The 17,338-nt window shown below is 50.5% G+C and overlaps 1 non-coding gene across 1 annotated transcript; it reads left to right on the top strand.

Moving 5' to 3' along the window:
- Nucleotides 1-5,223: 5,223 nt before the first annotated feature.
- On the top strand, nt 5,224-5,326 carry LOC134938824 (U6 spliceosomal RNA). The gene has a single exon (XR_010181280.1). It is a non-coding gene; the product is annotated as a U6 spliceosomal RNA (small nuclear RNA).
- Nucleotides 5,327-17,338: the final 12,012 nt, after the last annotated feature.

Below are 17,338 nucleotides of genomic sequence, written 5' to 3'. Positions count from 1 at the left end.
GGGAGATATGTGTGGTGTGCAGGAGGGGGCATGTGTGTTGTGCAGGAGGGGGGCATGTGTGGTGTGCAGGAGGGAGATATGTGTGGTGTGCAGTATGGGGACATGTGCGGTGTGCAGGAGGGGGCATGTGTGGTGTGCAGGAGGGAGATATGTGTGGTGTGCAGGAGGGGGGCATGTGTTGTGTGCATGAGGGAGATATACATGGTGTGCAGGAGGGGGGCATGTGGGGTGTGCAGAAGTGGGGCATGTGTGGTGTGCAGAAGGGTGGCATGTGTGGTGTGCAGTATGGGGACATGTGCGGTATGCAGGAGGGGGGAATGTGTGGTGTGCAGGAGGGGGCATGTGTGTTGTGCAGGAGGGTGGCATGTGTGGTGTGCAGGAGGGAGATATGTGTGGTGTGCAGGAGAGGGGCATATGTGGTGTGCAGAAGGGAGATATGCGGGGTGTGCAGGAGGGAGGTATGCGTGATGTGCAGTATGGGGACATGTGCGGTATGCAGGAGGGGGGTATGTGTGGTGTGCAGGAGGGAGATATGCATGGTGTGCAGGAGAGGGGCATATGTGGTGTGCAGAAGGGAGATATGCGGGGTGTGCAGGAGGGAGGTATGCGTGATGTGCAGGAGGGGGGCATGTGTGGTGTGCAGGAGGGGGGCATGTGTGGTGTGCAGGATGGGGGCATGTGTGGTGTGCAGGAGGGAGATATGCGTGGTGGACAGGAGTCGGGCATGTGTGGTGTGCAGGAGGGGGCATGTGTGGTGTGCAGGATGGGGGCATGTGTGGTGTGCAGGTGGGGGGCATGTGTGGTATGCAGAAGGGGGGCATGTGTGGTGTGCAGGAGGGAGATATGTGTGGTGTACAGGAGGGGGCATGTGTGGTGTGCAGGATGAGGGCATGTGCGGTGTACAGAAGGGGGGCATGTGTGGTGTACAGGATTGGGGGCATGTGTGGTGTGCAGGAGGGGGGCATGTGTGGTGTGCAGGAGGGGGCATGTGTGGTGTGCAGGAAGGAGATATTTGTGGGGTGCAGGAGGGGGGGCATGTGTGGTGTACAGGAGGGTGGCATGTGTGGTGTGCAGGAGGGAGATATGCATGGTGTGCAGGAGGGGGGCATGTGGGGTGTGCAGAAGTGGGGCATGTGTGGTGTGCAGAAGGGTGGCATGTGTGGTGTGCAGTATGGGGATATGTGCGGTATGCAGGAGGGGGCATGTGTGGTTTGCAGGAGGGGGCCTGTGTGGTGTGCAGGAGGGAGATATGTTTGGTGTGCAGGAGAGAGATATGCATGGTGTGCAGGAGGGGGGCATGTGTTGTGTGCAGGAGGGAGATATGCATGGTGTGCAGGAGGGGGGCATGTGCGGTGTGCAGGATGGGGGCATGTGTTTTGTGCAGGATGGGGGCATGTGCGGTGTGCAGAAGGGGGGCATGTGCGGTGTGCAGGAGGGGGCTTCACTCATCACACGGTTACTAATGGTTATAGGGGACCATTCCGAGTTGATCGCTCGCTAGCAACTTTTTGCTGCGCTGCGATCAGATAGTCGCCGCTTATGGGGGAGTGTATTTTCGCTTTGCAAGTGTGCGAACGCTGTTGCAGCCGACGGCACAAAAAAGTTTTTTGCAGTTTCTGAGTAGCTCTGGACTTACTCAGCCGCTGCGATCACTTCAGCCTGTCCGGTCCCGGTTTTGACATCAGACACCCGCCCTGCAAACGCTTGGACACGCCTGTGTTTTTCCAAACACTCCCAGAAAACGGTCAGTTGACACCCACAAACGCCCTCTTTCTGTCAATCACCTTGCAATCGGCTGTGCGAATGGATTCTTTGTTAAATCCATCGCCCAGCATGATCCTCCATCCATGCGCAGTTTTGGGTGTTTTCCTTGTCCATCAGTATTTGTGGGTGTAGGCTTCAGTGCATATAAAAGCTTGGGTCATGTGCTTCATACTTCCTCTTGCCATTTGGACAGCAGCTAAGTATCAGTGGCCCTCATTCCGAGTTGTTCGCTCGTTAGCTGCTTTTAGCATTGCAAACACTAGGCCGCCGCCCTCTGGGAGTGTATCTTAGCATAGCATAATAGCGAACGAAAGATTAGCAGAACTGCTAATAAATAATTCCTTGCCGTTTCTGAGTAGCTCCAGACCTACTCCTAGATTGCGATCACCTCAGTCTGTTTAGTTCCTGGTTTGACGTCACAAACACGCCCTGCGTTCGGCCAGCCACTCCCCCGTTTCTCCAGCCACTCCTGCGTATTTGCCTGACACGCCTGCATTTTTTAGCACACTCCCGGAAAACGCTCAGTTACCTCCCAGAAACGCCCTTTCCTGTCAATCACTCACCGATCAGCAGTGCGACTGAAAAGCGCAGCACGAACAACAGCAAAATTGCTAAGTTTTTAGTTAAATAACTAAGCGCATGCGCGCTGCGTACCATGCACATTTAGCAGCAAATCGCAGCATAGCGAAAATCGGCAACAAGCGAACAACTCAGAATGACCACCACAGTCTCTGTGACTGCTTCATTAGTGTCCATTTTGTTCCATTTCCTTTCCCTTTTGTTTTCTTCATTTGTCCCGTTTGTTTGTTGTTCCCCCCTCACAGCCTCTCCTCCCCTTCCATTTCCTTTTCACGTTACTCCCTTGCCTGCCCTGCTGTCCACCTTGCCCCGTGCTCGGGGGTCCGCACCCCCCCCCACCACCACCACCGGCTGGCGGATACAGCTCGTCCCCTTGTCCGCGGCTGGTTGTCAGCGGCCTCGGGTACATGTCTTGGCCTCGGAGGCCTGGGCCCCCGCGGCTTTAGGTGCCTCCCGCCTGGCGTCTACCCCGGTCCCCGCTCCCTTTCCCCGGCTGCGGCGCCTGGCGGTATATGCTACTCACCAGTGGCGTCGGCTGGTTCCTGGTCACACTCGGTGCCGCGGGCCTGCGCAGTCGGGGGAGCTCCGGCCGTTGTCGCTGGGTCCCCCGGCGGCTGCACCACATGCCAGCCTGCGTCCCAGTGCTGCGGCAGGTCTTTCTGGCAGGCACCCCGCGGTGCATGATGGGGTACTGGGGCTGTGGCACCCGTGGGCTCCCTTCGGTCGCCTGTTTCCCCATTGGTTGGGTTGCCTGTCGCACGGCGGCAGGGGGGGAGGTATTGGAGCCACCATCGGGGCTCTGGGGCCGGGCCTGCCGTGGGGTCTCCCAAGGGAGGGGGGGGGGCGTTAGCGCTATCCCTGCTGCTTCCTCTGGGATCTGGAGGTTGGGCCTGGCGCTGGTTCACTGAAGGCTTCCTTCCCGTGGCAGGGTCTGCCCCCGCTTTTGCCTTCCCTGGGGTTTCATTCATACTGGGGTGATTTTGGGTTTTGTTTGCTGGTATTCCTCCTTCCCCTGTTCCCCGCAGCTTCTGTCGGCACAGTCTACCCGTGTTGGCGACTCCTGTTTTTTCCCCTTACTTACTGGGTTCTCCCTGCTTCTGGTGTTCAACCCATGTGGTGCTTTCGCGGGCCGCGCAATTCATGCCCCCCCCCCCCCGGTTCCTCGTGGGGGGTGATCCCCCCCCCTACCGCCTTTGCATTCTTTTCGTTGTGTTGTATGTCGGCTCTAACCCGGTTTGTTCCCCCTGAGTGTGCAGTTCCAGCGTCGTCAGGACCGCAGATTCGGGGTACTCGAGTTGGAGGCCGGGAGAAGATTCGGTGTCGGTGTCTGCTGGAGATGTTCGGTCAGGATCGTCGTCAGCTGGGGTGGTTCCGGGTCCTGCAGGTACCGGTGAGCATGCTGTTTTCTTTGTTCCTTTAGCATTGTTAAGTTCTAGTTGTGTTTCCTCTGGTTTCCCAGGGCGCCCACAGAATTTTGCCTAGCTTACTACACGTCACGCGGCTACGGGAACTGGGTACTACGGGGTGCCGGTGGCTACGGGCATGTCGGCTCCCTGATGTTTTGGTGGCAGGTTCATAGTGCTGTGCGGGCGGTGCGGACGGTGTGACAGCGGCATTGCTGTCGTACTGCACTGTGGTCATGCGGTCGTTTCCCACCGGGGCTCTGACTGTGTGGAGTTTTTACATTCTCCCCATACGTACGTGGGGTCCTCGCTAATCCGCACATATACTGGTAGGTCGTGGGTGCCTTTTTCTTTTGGCAGGGTAGGTAGTGGATCCGATTAGAAAGGGGCAGGTGGCCTTGTTCTCCATTACAGGGGTCGTGCTACGCGGTCGTGATGGCTAGCAGCTGGAGACGTGCAAATTTCTTGGTGGATGCAGCTATCTCGGTTGGGGACGCATGGGCCTCTTACTATCAGGGTTTCTGCCTGCCATGCTGGTGCTCAGACCATGGACAGTTCTATTGTCACGGGCCCCCGCCCTGGGGGGCTGAGGGTTAGTGGCCTCGGATTATGGTCGGCGCAGGGTGGGGGTACATTATCGTGTTCGACTCTCTGCGGGGCGGTCACACAGTTGGGTATGCACCCCGGTCGCGTGCAGAGCACTTTCCGCTCCTTCAGGGACCAGGGTAGGTTGCACGGAAGGCCCTTCCGCTGTTGCCGGTAGGTTCCCGGGTGGGTGCCCATTTCTGTCACCTTTGTCTCACCCACATGGGGTTTTGTTTCCTACTGCTTTTCCGGATGCTTCCTGCAGGGTGCGTTTTTCTGTCTTTTGACTAGTCCCTGCGTTTGGGTGACTTTGCGGTCATGTTTCCTGCTGATTGGAGCTGGACGTCGCGTCCGCTTTTAACCTTCTTCCCTAACCCCTGGTATCTGTTTTTTCGATTTCTGGGTCTTTTCCGCGTCGGTTGTTCTGCTCACCTGTTGGTTTAATTCTGCACGCAGTGGTTTTTATGGGGTCGCCTTAGGTGCTTTGAGGGCCTTGGTCTGTGAGGTTTTTCCCGGGACGGCAGGTCCGGGGCAGCCGGGGCGTTTGCCCTTGCGGGCACTTCTTTTAGCCCCGTACTACTGCGGCTGGCTGCTCTATCAGGTCTTTTGTGCTATCCATGGCCTTTATGGGATGGGCGTCGGGGCATCCTATGGCTGCAGCTTTTGCGTGGGCACGTCAATTTCGGTATCCTTAGATGAAGTTTGGTGGCCCCGTTTGGGGCCGGCCAGGCAGGGCGTAGTCTGGTTAGTGAGGTTGCGCTGTTCGGGATAGCTTTTGCGCTGGTTTTTTTTTCATCGGGCGTTCCGGGTCAGTGGGTTGGTGGCCGGTGACTGGTCGTCTTTGTACTCCGGTTTGCCTGTCAGTGGTGTTTTATGGCGGGGCACCTAGATGGTGGTCGGTTCGGCAGCACGGGTACTGTGTGTGGGTCGATACAGAGAGGATTTGCATGGCCCCTGCGCATGGATGCCACGCCAATCAGGGGCGTTCCATTTTTCCTGTGCAGACTTGCGGGTTCTGCAAGGGCTTGGGATGGCCGGGGTCATTAGTTTCCCCCTTTTAGAGTGCAGGCGCTTACGGATGGTGACACATTGCCTTTGGCGTGGATGTGTCCGGTGCGGCCTTTGGGGGATGGCCATTTTCTTTTGTGTACCCTCCTGGATCCTCTTCGCTGGTTTTTCAGTTTCTGTAGCGTTACGGCTATGGTGGTTGCCGGGAGCTTGCAGTGCGGGGGTCCAGGGTACCCATTTCCTTGCGGATTGGGGCGACTACGCTTGCTGCGGTGGCGGTACGTTTGGATACGGTTTTCAGGCTCTGTTACCCATTCCTTGTGGATTGGGGGCCGTTGCGGGTGCTGCGGTGGCACGTTCTTCAGCGGCGGCACTTCAGGTGCTGTGCCGCGGGGTCGGTGCAGTGTATGGTGTTTTAGGGCTGGGGTACCCATTCCTTGCGGATGGGGGCATATGCGTATACTGTGAGTGGCAGGTTCTTCGGCGGCAGCGTTTTCAGATGCTGGGCCACTGGGGATTTGCTTTGTTTTGTGTTTTACGACTGGGGTACCTATTCATTGTGGATTAACGCGGCTGCGCATGCTGCGGTGGCAGGTTTGGCAGCGTCAGCAATTCCGGTGATGGGTGTCTGCGTGGTGTTCGGCTGGTGTACGTTGGATGCGTTTTTCGGGCTATGTTACCCATTCCTTGCTGTTGGGGGCAGTTACGCATGCTGCGGCGGCGGTTTGCTTCAGCAGAAGCGATTCAGGTGCGGGCCGTTGAGTGTGTGCGGAGTATTGCGGTTTGGCGGAAGGTCGCTACCAGCCAGTGGTCAAGGGTGTGCATAAGTGGTCATTGTGGGGCACCCCCTTTTGGTAGGTCGGCGAGCGTCCTCTCCCTGCGGGTGGACTACGGACGTTCCCGCGCGGTTTCGTCCATTGCTCTGCTGGAGTAAGGGGTGATGAGTCCTGCACAATGTGGGTTTTGCTTTAGGAGGGGTGGGAAGTCCCCTCCTAGGTTATTCAGTTTTCTGCTAGTTGACTGATGCTGGTGGGTTGGTAGCGCCCCCTTTTTTCTAATGGGGTTTGGATGCAGCTTCAGGGCTCTGGAACCCATTCCTTGCGGATTGGGGCAGCTGCGCGGACTGCAGCAGCTGCGATTCGGGTGCTGGGCCACTGGGAATCTGCGTTGTATAAGTTTTGTGTATGCTTGTAAGGTCTTAGTTGCGCCTGTTGCGCGAACCCAAAAACTATGTTTACCGGTCAGTTTTTGAACGGATAGCGTTCAGGAATTGAGGGTGTGAAGCAAATTTTTACATTTTCCTCCGAGGGGGCCTAATTACAATTGACTTATCAAAGGTCCACGGCCATTTTTTTTTTTAAATAAAAATTTTTGGGCGGCTTCGCATCCTATGGCAAGAGGAACGGCTGTGGTTTTGGTCACGGGGGGTTGGTCCCTAGGTACGGAGCTCGTAGCTTGCGTGGGGGTCATTTGGTGGGGTTTTCTTTTCTTGCAGGTAGGTCGGTGGTGTCGCCCATTTAGGTGTCCTGCCCTTAGTCAGTACTGTGTTTGGGTCGTGTTCGTAGGCTTCTGCCTCGTATTTGCTATCAGGTCCCCTTTTGTTGCTCCATGCACTCACTGGCTGTTCAGCGGCGTTCTGCTGTCATTGGCCGGGGAGGATTATGCTTCGTTGTTATTGTAGGGGTGCAGCATGTTTCTCTGCTGTCTGTTCGGGCCCGGGAGTTGGTGGCTCTGCGGGTTTGTTTTGTAGCTTTCGGTGGTTTGGTAGGGCGGTTTCTTTTGCTTGTTCTCCGGGCCTGCAGTTTTTTGCAATGTTAAGCATGTTAGTCTTTTCCCCGGGGGGGGGGGGGGTCGGTGGTTTTCTTGATGGGACTTTTGGGCTTTGCTTTAGCTTACAGGGTTGTTTTTATGTTTTTTCTGGGGATGGCGGTCGTGGTTTGGTAAACCTCGTTGTGGCGGGAAAGTCGCTACCAGCCAGCGGTCATACAGGCCTAAGTGGTCATTGTGGGGCACCCTCTTTCGGAATGGACGGCGAGTGTGTCCTTACCCTGCGGTTGGACAATCGGACGCTCCCCTAGGGGAGCATCCATATTTGCCAGAGGAAAGAGTGGTGGGTCCTGCACAATGCGGGTTAGGCATGTAGGAGGTGGTGGTTGTGGTAGTCCCCTCCTCAGTTTTGGTGATATAATCAGATGACTGGAGCTGGCGTTTGGTAGTGCCTTTTTCTGTGCCATCCTCCAACATAAAATCTAGTTTAAAGTTCCGGTCAGTCATCAATAAATACCGTCTGACCTTTTAAATCTAGCTATTGGTGTCCGTGTCTTTATTTGTAGTGCTACGCTAGCTTAAAGTGTAAGTGATCACAATAAAATGATGGGCGCCTTAATGGAAAAGATTAGGGTCATAACTTCCTAGCTTACTGGTGAGGCTGAACTGTGGAGGGATTGAACCTGAGCCGGCCATAGGCATAGGCAAACTAGGCAATTGCCTAGGGAATTTGATATGCCTAGGGGCATCAGCAGCTTCTGCTGATTAAAATGATATGCGGCATGCCTATATTCTGTGTGTAGCATTTCATATGCAGATACAGCCACAGTCTCACACAGTATATAGGCTGCATATCATTTTAATCAACAGAAGCTGCTTGTGCATCCTAGCCACATAGCAATGCAAATAAGATGCATTTTCATTAAAAAAATGTGCCCGACGTTAGTATTGAGGCAAGATTTATGAGGACACATCTGTATCCAAGCAGAGGCAGAGGTCACAGTGTTAGTGGCAGTGTGAGTGCTGTGTGCATGTGAGTGGGTTGGTTGTGCAGTAGTGTTCGGAATATGTGTAAGGAGCATTATGTGTGTCATATAAAAATTCATTAATAATGTGCAACATATGTGTAAGGGGCACTATGTGTGTCATTATATGTATAAGGGCATTAATAATGTGCGGCATATGTGTAACAGGGTACTACTGTATGTGTCATTATGTGTATAGGGGCACTAATAATGTGCAGCAAATGTGTAGGGGGCACTATGTGTGTCATTATGTATATAAGGGCATTACTAATGTGCGGCATATGTGTAAGGGACATTATGTGTAAAAGGGCATTAATAAAGGTTGTCATAATGTGTAAGGCACATTATGTTTATAAGGACATTAATAATGTGTCTCATATGTGTTAGGGGCATTACTGTGGCATTATGTGTTTAAGGTGCTCTACTATGTGGCGTTGCGTATAGAAAGGGCACTACTGTGTGGTCTAATGTGAATAAAGAGCAATAGGGTGTGGTGTAATGTGAATAAGGAGCAATTCAGTGTGATGTAATGTGAATAAGGGGCTTTACTGTGAGGAGTAACATTTATAAGGTAAAGTGATACTACTCTGGGATGTAATATGAATTATGGAAACTATTGCATGATCGGATGTGAATAAAGTTGCAGTACTGTGTGGCGTAATTGGAATTGGGGTTGCTATTGTGTGGCCATGCCCCATGCCAGCAAAAACACACCCCTTTTTGGGTTGTGCGCCAAATGTGCGAACTGTTCCTATTTAAAATATAGGGAGTACAAACCACAAAATAAGGACTGCTATGGGTGAGGGGTGATGGTGCTGGGAAAGAGGTGCAAGGTCAGAGGCGGAACCAGCGGTGGTGCTAGGGGGCACCAGCCAAAATCTTGCCTAGGGCATCATATTGGTTAGGGCCGGCTCTGGATTGAACTCTGCGTCTTTTGCAGCAGTTATATGAGGCACTTACTACAGTCTAAACTCATTGAGTTTTTCTTAGGTAGAAATACATTAACTGCTTATGAATTACTTGCAGGACTCGAAAAAGATCATTTGTGGGACCTGACAAGAGCATACTTGCCTACTTTTGAAAAGCATTTCAGGGAGATGTGAAAGTAACACCTATCAGCGCGGGCGTGTACTGCTACATCCGAGAGGTGTGTCATAAAAATTACTTACATCCAAATGTAAATGAGCCACAAAGTTAGTATGATCTACTTGTTGAAGAAAAGACTCTTATATTTTGCAGAATTTGTGTATTGTGCATTACAAGAGGTTCCATATACTGTAAGGGGCCACGAGAGAATCTTTATTTAAGATGCATGCAGCCATAGGGATCATTGGCCCTTATTCCGAGTTGATCGCTAGCTGCCGTTGTTCGCAGCGCAGCGATCAGGCTAAAAATTGGCACTTCTGCGCATGCGTATGGTGCGCACTGTGCACGCGCGACGTACTTTTTCACAAAAGCCGATGCAGTTTCACACAAGGTCTAGCGACGCTTTTCAGTCGCACTGCTGGCCGCAGAGTGATTGACAGGAATGGGGCGTTTCTGGGAGGTAACTGACCGTTTTCGGGGAGTGTGTGTAAAAACACAGGCGTGCCAGATAAAAACGCAGGAGTGGCTGGGGAAACTTAGGCGTGGCTGGCCGAACGCAGGGCGTGTTTGTGACGTCAAAACAGGAACTATACAGACTGAACTGATCGCTAGCTAGGAGTAGGTCTCAAGCTACTCTGAAACTGCACAATCTTTTTTTGTAGCAGTGCTGCGATCCTTTCGTTCGCACTTCTGCTAAGCTAAGATACACTCCCAGAGGGTGGCGGCTGAGCGTTTTGCACTGCTGCTAAAAGCAGCTAGCGAGCGATCAACTCGGAATGAGGGCCATAGTGTCTTAATTATAACCAATGCAGGAAAATGGTGCTGATGTTCCCATTTGAATGTATGTATCTGTGATTTATTCCCCCCCCCCCCCCCCCCCTCCCCAAGAATGTTACAGCTGCATAATGGGGTTAAGGCGCAATAGGGAGATTTCAGGACTATTTAGGGAGTCAGGGAGATTGCTTATATTTAAGGGAGTCTCCTGCAGAATGAGGGAGCGTAGGCAAGTATGCAAGAAGCATAACATCAATATCGGTAATTTAAATAATGATTCATTGTCAAATTTTATAACAGACAAGATTGAAAAAACTTTATTTACTATATGGCCTTACCTGTGTGGAAACTGTGCACCACTTTAATGGTGAGTGATGTAATCACTGAGAAATGCATGTCTTTGCAGACACGGGCCCCTCCATCAGTAATTAGTACATGCCCCCCCCCCCATTTCATTATCACTGGAGGTGAAAATACATTTGTTTTTATTTTGCATGCAGGGCACCATAGATACTGGCTGCTTTTGCATGTAGACCACAAATGCTCGGCTGCTGTATTTTTACACTGCAATTTAGATTTCAGTTTGGAAACACTCCTCTCAATCAGAAGTGCCGAGAGAGGGGGTCGTGAGGAAATACTTACCTGGGGCCTGGTACAAACATTTTATCAGCGAGCGTACACCCAGCCTTTAGCTCATGACATTGTTCCAGGTTCCTAGTGATCTGTTAGTGGCAAATCTTCGATGTATGACACCTAGCTTGTTCTAGACTGCTCTCTACATTATCCTTGTGGCAAATACATGTCTATCTGTGTATGACCTCTGACTGGGTGTAGTATGGTATGTCGGCGGCCGGGCTCCCGGCGGCCAGCATACCGGCGCCGGAATTCCGACCGCCGGCATACCGACAGCTGGGTGAGCGCAAATGAGTCCCTTGCGGGCTGCCTGCGCGCGCCACACTATCTGTTCTCCCTCCAGGGGGGTTGTGGACCCCCAAGAGGGAGAAAAGGTGTCGGTATGCCGCATGTCAGGATTCCGGCGCCGGTATACTGTGCGCTGGAATCCCAATAGCCGGCAAACTGAAGACTACCCCCTCTGGCTTGTCCCTGACTCTCCTCAGCATAATCCATGTTGCATTTCTCTGGCCTCAGTGCAGAAACATGGCAGCTCCAAGTCTCTGCCCACCGGACTTCTTGTCTACTCCTAGGGGTATATTTACTAAAGTTCGATTTTTAGATTGATTTGAAAATCCTTCAAAACTGTCCAGCATCGTTGTTGCATTTCAGGGTCTAAATGGCATATTTAAAATCAGTTTTAAAATCGCCCTCAATGTTGAATGATTTTTTGGTAGTGCAGAGTCTGCCATATCGGCCAGTTCAAAAGCGATTGCAAATAGATCTAAAAAAATCAGCAAAAATCGACCAAGACCCGACTACCTCTTTTAAGTGATTTTCTATTGGACAAAAACATATCACATGCAAGAAGCTGCTTAGGTTCCACTAATTCCTCCGCCTGGGTCTCTACAGTCAGGTGATGATTTGCAGACTGCAGGAAAGTGTCCATCATTGCATAGCCTTGAATTGCTATAAAATCTTGATGGTTTATGTACATCTCCTATGGTGGAGCGTCTGACGGGCTGTGGGCGTTGGGGGCTGAGAGCGGGCGGAGCAGAGCAGCATTTCCAAAAACGGGGGCATCACCCCTGTGTTTTGGGAGTACCTAAGCCAGGGTTTGTGCCTTCCGAGTTCCGACACAGACTCCGTTTTCTTTAATCTGATACTGAGCGGTGAGAGGTGTAATGTAATGTGTGCTAATACAATTGGTTAAAGTTAGGAGCAAACCATTCAGCCCCTTAAGGGTTAGGCTTTAGTATGCACTCTATTTTAAAGAGTCGGCTTAGAGTCTGGTGTTAGGGATAACTGGCTTCGAATACAAATACTGGGACTTGCTCCAAGGTTTCAGATAAGACTATAACCTTTAATAATGCAACAGTACGGACATGACCTAAGCTGTGCACATGCAGTATGAGACTGAGCCAATAACCACAGAGCTGAATCCTGATTTGTCAGCTTATATCACATGTTCTTCTGTGATATAAGCTCCGTATGCGGTAGCTTCTAATGCATTTTAGCAAACTGCGCAGTAGAGGACATCTCTGGGCAATTCTGTTTCAGACAAATTTCGCCCATTTCAAGCTATACGTGAAATGGGTGTCCCTGGGTAACAACTGGATGGCAACTGGCAGTGGCATAACATGGCTGAATTGTGCCCTGTGCCGCCCACACTCCCCGAGCACATGTAGAGGAGGCAGGGCCGCCAGCAGCAGTAAGGACAGTACTGCCCGCAGCATCCTCAGGATGGTGCTGTAGACACTGCAGGTTGCCTGCTTGAAGCGTCCATATGACCAGCACTAATTACATGCCAAGCGCTCCAATTCTTTGATCTCACCACTCTCACGAATGTCCCCATTTTATACTCTACTGTTGATTGTCAGGTTTCCTATGAGGTAGACACCCAGGGGTGGATTAGGATGGAATACCAGCCCGGGTAATTTATGGAAGCAGCCCTAATGGGGGTGCCGTCTGATGAGTAGGTGGGGTCTGTTGAGAGGGGTAGGATCGCTCCTCAAAGGGCCAGATTGTACACAATGGCGGCCTTCCTTACTTCTTTTGTTGCAGTTGTGTCTGAGATTAGGGGCAGATTGTTAACTAAAAGTGGCACTGTAAAATTTTGTAGAAGTGGCCCGACATGGGCAGCACAAGAGGTATAACATACCATGTAGCCATGTCAGCCTACCAGGAATCTTCCTGGTGAGTATGGTGGCCAATCCCGGGATCGGGATCGGCAGGATCCCGGGATTTAGGGCCAAAAATGGGCGGGGATTGAGGGATCAGCGTTGAGCGTCCACAGTGTTCCGGCTCCCCAGCGCAGCATGAGAGGTCACACTGTGCCGTCAGCCGCTGCAGGGAGCCACCAGAAGTGATCAGAGGATGTTACCCACCCGCCCGCTCCCGGTATATGGTGAGTTATGTGTGCGGGGCGGGCAGGGCGGGGAGGGGCGGCCACATAGCAAAAAGCCAATCCCGGGATTGGCCATTTTTCAATCCCGATACCCGGGATTGAAAAAAAGGCCCGGGATTGGCTTCCCTACTGGTGAGCCCTATGGCCAATCCGCCCCTGCAGACACCTACCCACTGTTAATGTGCTATTAGACCACTAACACCTGAAATCAGTGACAATGAATTGTTTCTTATGGGTCCATATCCAACAATTAACATGTAATGGCGGGTTGCAAAGTTTATTATTACGCAGAACAAGCTATTTTTCATGTGTTGACTTGTGCTACCCTTTACAGTGGATTGTATGGACAAAAGTCTGTTGCAGCAATAGTTCATCACAAAATGTGTTGAGAAAGCATCACTAAAATGCATCTAAAGATTTTCCCATTTTCCCTGCGCATAGTTAAGAATGAGCCATTCGGCATATGCAGCAGGACATATTACAGTGCTAGATGCTCAACAGTCACAAAGTGAGTTCCCAGGAGGGAGATACTGTAGGCAGGAGAGAGATACTGTAGTAAAGACCCATCTCAGGTGTTGTGTCCTCTTTGAATGCTGAATTAATGCGAATGTACAATTGTTATGCAGATTTTAATCTTCAAAATATAAGGTATATAAAGGATAACTTGGTTGCTATATATTTTGTATATCATTGTTTAATTATTCATCTAATGGACATTTTCTGTTCCTTTAAGCTTCTGTACAACTTTTTTTTCTTCTTTTCAATTAATCAATATAAAAGACATCAAGCCCTAATAAGAGCTAGAAATCTCTGCTGTGCAATACTGTTTAATAGCTACTGAAACAATTTACCTGTTTTGTGAGCTCCCTCTAGTGGCTTCAATGTAAAAACGCAGATTTTAAATACTTGCAAAAATATTTTGCCTAGCAATTAAATAATTTCTTTAAATATTTTAAGTTATCAAAGTAATAGTTTTAAAATATATTTTTTTTTATATCAGAAAAACTATTTAGAAACAATAATTGCTTTAGAGCAAGTTGATACCAGTTAACTAAGGAATAAAGAAGAGTCCATTACAACATTTTGAAGGGTTCAATCATAACTTTCCTGCTCACAGAACACTGTGTAAGAACATACAGATAAAAAGTCCAGCGTTTAATAGACTATTATACAGTGGCTTATTTGCAGCAAAGGAATTGTTATAAAGCTGCAGACTAACCATAATGCATGGCACAGGTCACTCTTAAGGGTAAATTTACTAAGATGGGAGTTCTATTTAAGGGCCTAATTCAGACCTGACCGTAGCAGCAAATTTGTTTACAGTTGGGCAAAACCATGTGCACTGCAGGGGGAAGGGGGGCAGATATAACATGTGCAGAGTTATGGGCCCTACACACTAGAAGATAACACTGACCGATATGAACGTTCTCGTTCATTAATGAACAAGAACTCGTTCATATCATTCAGTGTGGAAGCACCAACGATGAACGATGCGCGGCCCCGCGCTCGTTCATCGTTGGTGACCTGTCGCTTATGCATGCAGGCCAATATGGACAATCTCGTCCATATTAGCATGCACTGTTACGGAGTAGGTGACGGGGGCAGTCAAGAAACTTCACTACCGCCCCCCCTTCCCCGCCGCTGGGTTGCCCGTCAACCGTATCCGCCGCCGGGCAGCTCGGCGGTGGATCGCAGAGTCTGTAGGGGACATTACATTTAGGTGGGTTATATATATTGTTTCTGTGCAGGGTAAATACTGGCTGCTTTATTTTTACACTGCAATTTAAATTTCAGTTTGAACACACCCCACCCAAATCTAACTCTCTCTGCACATGTTATATCTGCCCCCCCCCCCCCCCCCTGCAGTGCACATGGTTTTGCCCATCTGCTAACAAATTTGCAGCTACGATCATGTCTGAATTAGGCACTAAGATGGGATTTTGCCTATAGCAACAAATCAGATTCCAGGTATTATATTCTAGAACAGGCCTGGCCAACCTGTGGCTCTCAAGCTGTTGTGAAAATACAAGTCCCAGCATGCCCTTATACACTTTTGCTATTAGGAAATGCTAAAACTGTGGCAGAGCATGCTGGGATGTGTAGTTTCAGAACAGTTGGAGAGCCACAGATTGGCCAGGCCAGTTCTAGAAGGCGCTAGATAAATGAGACGTAGAATCTGATTGGTTGCTATGGGCAACATCCCATCTTAAATAGAATTCGCATCTTAGTAAATTTACCCATCATTGTCTTCTGTCAGTTTACCTGTAATGTGCACTTTTTCTTCAACATTGCGTCTTAGTACACTTATTACACGCATTCCCAACCTTAGTCCTCAAGGCCCACTTAAACTGAGTACACACTTGTCCAATCCTCGGGGGTAGGGTTGCCACCTTTTCCCTTTAATTCTGGACACATATTAATTACACAGGTTCTGTGGCTGATTAAAACCAGGTGAAATGGAGTCTTGAAGTCAGCCAGCCACAGAACCTGTGTAATTAATATGTGTCCAGAATTAAAGGGATGAGGTGGCAACCCTACTCGGGAGATCCAACTCCCGACCAACCGGTTTGCCCAACATTGGACAATTGTGTACCCTCTGCTGACCGACCAGCACAGCCGATCCTGGTCGCTTTTTAAACCTGCTTAAAAACTAGGAGACCTAGGGCCCTATTTATCACCATCCGCATCCAGGATGCGGATGACAGGTGATAAAATTGCCCCAACTCGCACTGCGATAATTGATTACATCGCAGGGATGTATCAATTATCGCATGCAGGAACAGAGCTTGCGGTCAAGCTCTGTCCCTGCGATGCCTCTTCGCAGCATCATCGGGGTATTTTTCGTAAAACAAGGATGTCCTGCTGCGCATGCGCCGCCCCCGCCGACATCGCCACTACTACCGCCGCCCAGTCGATCCCCCCCATTGTGACTACCCCTGCGCGCCACGGACCCCCCCCCCAGCAGTATAATATACTCACCTGTCCAGGGAGCCAGTCCGCGCAGCTTCAGGAGGCTGCCGGGCACCGGGTCCATCTCCTGCGCTATGACCCCCGGTGCTGTAAAGTGCGCTGCCATTTTGCAGCGTCACTTTACTGCATTGGGGTCACATTGCAGCATATGGGGGACCTGACACCCGGCAGCGCTCACCGGAGCAGTGGACACCGGCTCCCTGGACAGGTGAGTATGGTTGTTGTTTTTTTAAACGTTATTTTTTTAATTTTTACACTGTGATCAGCTTGTGTGTCCATCGGACACACAGAGCTGATCACTGGAGCCTGGTCCCGCTCAGCTTTCTCTGCCAGGGGCAGAGAAAGCTGGGCATAAGGGTGGTTATCGCAGTGCTGCCCTGTGAACTCGCCAGCCTGAGCTGGCGAGATTATCATAGGGCACACTGCGGTATTTTTTCATATATTTTTTTTTGCAAATCTGGTCAGATCACATTTCCCATTATAAGTATGGGGAATGCGATGTGGGTTACTAAAAAAAAGTGAATTAAAGGGTTTAAAGCAGTTTTTCATGAAAACTGCTCCAAATGCCCTTTAATACATTCTAGTGATACTAAATTAATGTGAAAAGGGTGTGTGAACACCCTTTTTCACATTATTTTAGTAAAAATAATGTTAATAAATAGGCCCCCTATTCTCAGAGCAGCCAACCGATACTGTAGTGTGTAGGCTGCTGAGACTGGAACAGGCGAATGGTCCCGCCAGCCCAGCACACTATCAGCGTGGCGGGATTTGGAGGGATTCCAACACTGTCTGCCGCTGCTGCGGGACTCGGCGAATTGTATGGCGGCAGCTGGAGTAAGGCACCAGGACAGCAGGACAGGAAAGTTTACCTGTGCAGAGTTAAGCAGTGGGAGGCATGCATAAAGGCAGTGCTTCCCATTTCAAAAATGGTGCTATGCATCTCCATTTTTTTAAATTCAAGATGGCCGTGGTGAGACAATCGGCGAGCCCCCTAGTGCCGGATATTAGTGCCCCCTAGTGCCAGGTGTCATTCCGACGGCGGTGGAGGAGCAATGAAGAGAAGCTGAAGATTGAAGATGCTGGGGAAGTCCTGGATAGGCGGTGGTCAGGAAAGAGAAGTTAAAGGCTGCCGCCCTCCAGGTGAGGACGCCGTGGAAGTCCTGGATAGTCGGTGGCAATGAAAAAGAGCTTAAAGGCCGCTGCCCTTCAGGTGAAGGTCCTTGCAATAAAATATTAAAACATTCGGGGTTGTGTATTTATTTTAATATTTCTTTTACAGGGGGTCTATAGGTACCAGTGGGGGCATAATGCCCTATATGCTAGTATTTATGGTACTCCCAAGTACAATCATGCAGGGA

Source organism: Pseudophryne corroboree, chromosome 6 (genome assembly GCF_028390025.1).
Source record: "Pseudophryne corroboree isolate aPseCor3 chromosome 6, aPseCor3.hap2, whole genome shotgun sequence".
Taxonomy (NCBI): Eukaryota; Metazoa; Chordata; class Amphibia; order Anura; family Myobatrachidae; genus Pseudophryne; species Pseudophryne corroboree.
Note: the sequence above shows the minus strand (reverse complement) of the source record. Positions and strands in the feature narration are given on the sequence as shown.